Below are 6,639 nucleotides of genomic sequence, written 5' to 3'. Positions count from 1 at the left end.
TTTATTAATGGTGCATGCCATACATATATATACAGGGGCGGAACCAGGAATTTGAGTGTGGGGGGACGATTTTTTTTTTCTTTTTCTTTTTCTAACTAAAAGGGTAGGTCGGAGATATCAGTTGTAACTATCTTACCTAAGTGCGAACATAGTAGCACCTACCGAACTTATATAATTTCATAGTAAATCACAAGTCATTTTTGTTAGAATTTTATTATAATTTTTATTACCACTAACAAGTGAAAAGAATGACAAATAAATTAATGAATTAAAACCCATCAAATTAACCAACAGTGAAAGCTAAAAACAAAACTTGTATAACATCAAAATACAGTAAATACTTATTCAAAATCTTAATCTTATGGCATTACAAACACACATTAGCACAAATTATTAGCAATATAAACTAAGCACAATCTATATGATTCAAGAAAAATTGTACCTTTGAGCATGAATTGTTTCTCTAACAAAATGCCATGAGGCTCCCAACTACAATTGAGAGTATGAGACAAGCTAAAACAGTGTTACAGCCAGCAATAATTAAGATAACCCAAATTTTAATCCTATGAAATCTCAAATTAGATAAGTCAAAATATTAATTTTAATCTTTAACAACTAAGCCGTGAAAATTATTCATAAAAAAAAAAAATTAAAAAAAAAGCCGTGAAAATTATCTAGAAGAAAAAAAGAAAATATGAGAGTTTGAGACAAGCCAAATCCACTCCGGCAAGGGCTTTCTCTCTCCATGCGTGATTCTGGAAATACCCAAATCCAGCAAATACCCTAAACAAATACCCAGTAATTGCCGTTTCTTCGTATTTCCCCATCATGTGACTTAGCAAGCTGCTGTCTCTCTATCTTTATTACCCATTCTTCCTCTTCTTTCTTTATTATTTCTAAGCCTATTTTTCTTTTGAGTAATCTTGGACTTGGCAGGGACTTTGCCAGTGAAGCAAATCTGAGTCTTCTTTCTCTTGCTCATATGAGTCATATTCAAGTGCGGGCTTCAAAAACCAGATACCCAGATCAAGTTGATGCACTGTGAAGCTGATTTTGAAGCATTTGGGTGATGGGTGCTTGACTTCACCCTCAGTGATTTGAGGTAGACTTTTCTTCTTGTTTTGGTGAAAATGGGGATTCAGCCAAAGCTGTTCAATAGGAATAAAAAATTATTTTGGGGACAATTTAAGAATTTTTCGGTGAGAGAGAGAGTGCTGAAGATAAAAAGAATAAAAAAAATTTGATGGGACAATTTGTTGAAGAATTTTTTGGTGAGAGAGTTTTGAGGGACATCTTCAGTAATTTGGGGGGACAAATTTTGAAATTTGGGGATATATATAAAATTTCTGAAAACTTTCCCCCACGCATGAACGTACGTCCACCCCTGTATATATACACGTGTCAGACTACAACACGCACACAGTACAATATCTTACAAAGGATGGTGAATATCTTTCATCAGGAGGTCCAGGGACTTGCGTTTGTCAGGACATCCCCTTTGTACGAGTGTCCTTGCAATTGGCATGGTCTTGCCTTGCTGTGGGCCCATCTTCATCATGGGAGGAATGTGCTTGAGTAAGGTTTGCGTGCAGTGACTACCATGGATGACAGGATTGTGCAATAAGTTGGGCGGCCTTGGTGGGGCCTTCGGGACACGTCTACCAGTCAATGGAGGGATTGATGGGGGTGTTTGACAAATGGGATGGCCTAAACACTGTAGTTAATATAAATTGATGTAAAAAAAAGTAAGAATGTTTAGTATAAAAAAAATGAAAAAGTAGTATGAAAAAATGAAAAAGTTTTGTTTTGTAGTGATTTTTTTATTTGAATAATAATAAAAAGTGAATGATTTGAAATTAAAAGCGAAAAAGTTAGAATGTTTTGATGTTGATTTTTTTGGGAAATGGTGATGAACAGTGTTTGGCCCATCCCCATCCCTATTACCAAACAAACCCGATGAGGGACCTGCTATAGTGCTACTGGAGACCCCTTGCCTCGCCTCTGGCGGGCTGATTTTCTCTCCAACAAGAATGAAAATGAATATTTTGCCATTCATGCTGATCACTGCCAAAACAGTATAAAATTATTGTCGGACAAGAGATTCTTCGATCCACAAACATCCAATGGAAAACACCTAGTACACAATGGGAAATCCTAGAAAAGAAGGATCCTAGCTAGCTAGATCAAGGTTTGTTCTTGTTATTTTTTAATCGGATGGAGACAATTTGCTGTCTCCCCTACATGTCTTAGAACCATAATTCTGGTTAATGCTATAGCAGTTGGCATATATTACAATCAATTATGTTATCACAAAGCAAAAGACAAAAAAATAGTTGTCAGAATTTTTTGCCCCCCAAAACTCGGAAACAAAATGGTCTATCAACTGAGCCTAATACATTAGTTTGAATTAATTGAGACAATTTCTGTGGCATCTGGAATCCCAAAAACCATAAACCACAACAGGACATTTTCATCTGTTTTTGTTCAGATTATCGAAAGAAAAAATTCTGCTTTCCTAAAAAGTGCTTGAGATTAGTTTACAATGAATCATGCTCATTCAAGTATGATAATTATTCAAACTAAATTTCCATTAAGCTACAAAAAAAAAATGAGTACAACCCCATTGTCTTTGATGGGTAAATGAAGTCAAGAGTTATCGGTTCCCAAGGAGTAGCTCAAGCGGCTGGAGACCACGTCTTATGAAGTGGAGGTCACTAGTTCGAATCTCATTCCCCCTCTTGTGTGGACATGTCAAAGAATAAAAAAAAAAAAATCAAGAGTTATCGAAGCCAAAAGCAACTGCCTTCCTATCATTGGAACATCAAGAAAATCATATTCAAGTGAAATTTATGTACAATGCTCATGTATCTATCAACCTAAGATCATTGAGCTCATACTCCACGCATAAACTTAAGCTTTGTTCTATTGTCATATTAAATCATCATTTATCTTAAAAAATACAGCAAAGTTTCGGGGATTAATCAACTGAAAAGTGAAAGACACATAATAATAGCTTCTATTAGATCAGAAAGCATGCAAGAACAATGTCAATTTTCTTAGTCAATTCATGTTGTAAATTGACTAAATTCTGGATAAATTACTTTTAGGTTTGCATGCTAGTCCACAACTTTTGTTCCAAATCTAGCAAAGATGTTTTCCTGAAAAAACTTCACAACCACTTTGTGATCATTAGTCCTTGAGGGGACAGCCTCGACCCATTTAGACACATAATCCACACCCACAAGAATATATGAATAACCGAATGAGTTAGGAAATGGTCCCATGAAGTCAATACCCCAAACATCGAAGAGTTCTACAACTTGAATATTTTGCAGTGGCATTTGATTTCTGGATGAGATGTTACTTGTCCTTTGGCATTTATTACAAGAGTCTCAAAGAGAACAACCTTAAGCTCAAACATCATACCTCACAGAAAACATGCTAATGTGCTCATAAAAATTTATCTCAAAACAAGTGAAATCTCTTTTACCAAAAAATAAGTTAAAGGACTCAGACTCCTAATGACATAATGATGTGTTCAACTCTTTAAGCGAGCTAATAAAATGCACATCACAGTTACAGTTTAACTCAAACTTGACAACAACATAGCACAATTTTTTGTTTTTTTTTTTTGTCAAATTTTTAAACACAAAAAGACAAATAAAAATAAACAAATAAGAACAAAAATAAACAGACAAAGTGTTTTTTCACACCCCCAAACTTGAATTGCACATTGCCCTCAATGTGTAGTATAGAAATACATTACCGGAAGTAAGGAAATCTGAGTGTGAATAAGGCTAGGGCGTCCCCTAAACTTTAACACCAAAACACTTGTCAACAAAAACTAACAGCAATATTTTCATAGAAACAAACATCAAAAGATTGATTGCTGTTAGAAACAAAAACAAATAAAAATAACATGTAATGAAAAAGGAAAGAAAGAATTTGTGGAGTGAAGTGTAGAAAATAAACTGGAGGAGAAAACTTTACAGTGCTTCCCCCTGTCATGCGGATGTCCAACTAATCCCTTCCACCCCTTCTTCTTCAAAACTTCATACCCCTCTGAAAAGGATGTTTCGGCATCTTATGTAGAATTTCTTGCTTTGAAGGATCTTCTTAGGAAAGTGGTTCCTAGATTTGTGTGCTTGTGTGCACAAGTCCTTGAGTATCTTGACATAAGATGGCTCTTTGAGACATTCAGGCGATGAAGCCTTGAGCTCTTGATGTGTTTCAAGAGGGACAGTGATGCAGGCAGGAGCTTCAGTACTTACTTTCATGTCACTGGGCAGATTAGGATTCGTTGGGGGCTCACTATTCTCATGGTGCTCAACTTGCTCAGGGTGCTCAACTTGCTCCTCTTTTTCTTCCACCTCTTTGTTATCCACAATTTCCTCACTCTCAAGTGTGATGGTGACTTGGGCATGCTCATGATAAGAATTTTCGGAATCATCCTCATCAATCATGTAGTGTCTTTCAGCCATAAGCTGATTATGAAGTTCTTCTTCCTCTATTCTGTTTAAGTCAGCAACTAGATGACCGATCTGTCCTTCTATTTTGGTTATGGCCGGCTTAAATTCTTGTATGTCTCTGTTGTTAGCCATGTTGGAATTCCTCATCTCCTGTACAGCTTGATTGGTGAAACCTTTTAGCTCTTGTATATCTTGGGAATTTCTCGTGGTAGTATTCTTCATATCTTGTATGTTCTTATCCATTGATTGCATGAATGCTTTCATCATGTCTTCCAGGGATGACTGTGGTGCAAGCTGTGGCACTTGAGTGGTAGATTGATAAATAGGAGGTTGAGCTTGATGATCGAACTACATATATTCTTAATGGTGCAGTTCATCAAATTGGTGAGCATAAGTTCCTGTAGCCTGAGCTGATCTTGAGAAATCAAATTGGTTGCTCCAGTCCGGGTTATACCAATTGAAATTTGAATCAAACCCCGGGTTGGCGAAATTGGTGTTCATTTGTTCATATGAAAAGTTAGATCCAGCTGCTCTGATTTGGTCTAATTTGTCCCATAAGTCGTTGAGCTCAGCTCACAAATCTGGACAATTGTTTTCCTCATGATAAGGATTGAAACAATATGTGGGTAAAATTTTTGAGGGTAGTTGATAGGAGCTGGTGTCCTACAACTAGTAGAAGCATGTTGTACAGAAAAATTATTAAAATTATTAAACTGAAAATTCATACTTCACCCTCACTCTATTAGCATGCAGATTTCCCACATAAAACATTAACCATTTTTTTAAAAAAACAGACACTAACTAATAAAAAATAAAATAAAATAAAACTAAAATTTAAAAACTCACAAAAAGGACCAAAAATAAATTTTTGGCAAAAATCTACAGAACTATTACAGTTGCTGACTTTGCTATGAGTGTGCTCGATCGCGCTGATGTGCGATCGATTGCACTTAAGTGAAGATGCGGCAGTTAACGAGCCAGGTGCGCTTGAGCTTGCTGTCTTGGTCCCGAATGCGCTCGATCAGAGCAGGGCTGTAATCGATCACATTAGTAGGAGCTACGGCAGAACTGTAGAACAAGCCAAAAAAAAACAAAACAAAACAAAACAAAACAACAAACAACAATATATATATATGTTTTATTCGTGTTACTAATAATATATATATATATATATTATTAGTAACACGAATAAAACAAAACAAATTGTAGAAAAATAAAATTCTAAATATAACTAGTAGAAGAATAAAACTAATTTCGAAATAAATTGGTTTAAAAAATTGAACAATTCCCTAGCAACGGCGCCAAAAACTTGTTGTGCAAATATATTTAACTCACAAGTGCACGAATCGATTGTAGTTTAATGGATTGCAAGTGCGAAGTCGATCCCATAGAGAATTATATTCTTGAAAGAGCAATTTAAATCTAAACTAATTTAATCCTAATTTAGTTCCAAAAGGGTCCGGGTTTTAAAAATTAAAAGATAAACATAAACTAATTAAAATAAACTAAGAGACAAATTACTAAGGTGTGGGAATTCACACTCACCGAATCACAACAACATACTTCTATGTTTATCAATATTAATTTGAAGTTCTCATAATTAAAATCTTAGATATGTTTTACTATGCTTTAAACAATTAATCAAAACCATCCCATGTATCCATTCATTGCACAAATCACAAGAGGAATCCAATATCAATTAAATCATCAGATGTATCCGTAAATCATAAAAGATATCCAATCTTAATTGAAACACCAAATGTATCCATAGAACAAATCATAAGGGATATCCAATTATTTAGGCAAATAAAATCAAGCAATCAATTATGTGAAATTATCTTAAATCATCAAATGTATCCTTGAATCACAAAAGATATCCAAGAATCACTCCACACATTGAAAAGAAGTAAAACAATTGAAGTATTAAATCTAATAAAATCAGATAAATAAAGACTTACATGAAAGTAATGATGTTTTTCATCGGTGAGGCTTCATCCCCAACCTTAGTTGGGAATTTAGCTCCATATAAAAACAAAACCTAAATCTAAAGAAAACCTAAACTGAAAAGAGAAAAACTGTAAAATTCTGCTATCTGGAATTCTATATTTTTTTTTGAATGCAAAGAGGTCTATCTATAGGCTTAAGAAAGTCCTAAAAGCCCTATAAAGCC

The sequence above is a fragment of the Corylus avellana genome, chromosome ca2 (assembly GCF_901000735.1).
Source record: "Corylus avellana chromosome ca2, CavTom2PMs-1.0".
Lineage (NCBI taxonomy): Eukaryota > Viridiplantae > Streptophyta > Magnoliopsida > Fagales > Betulaceae > Corylus > Corylus avellana.
The sequence above is the reverse complement of the archived record's forward strand: the minus strand, read 5'-3'. Positions refer to the sequence as shown.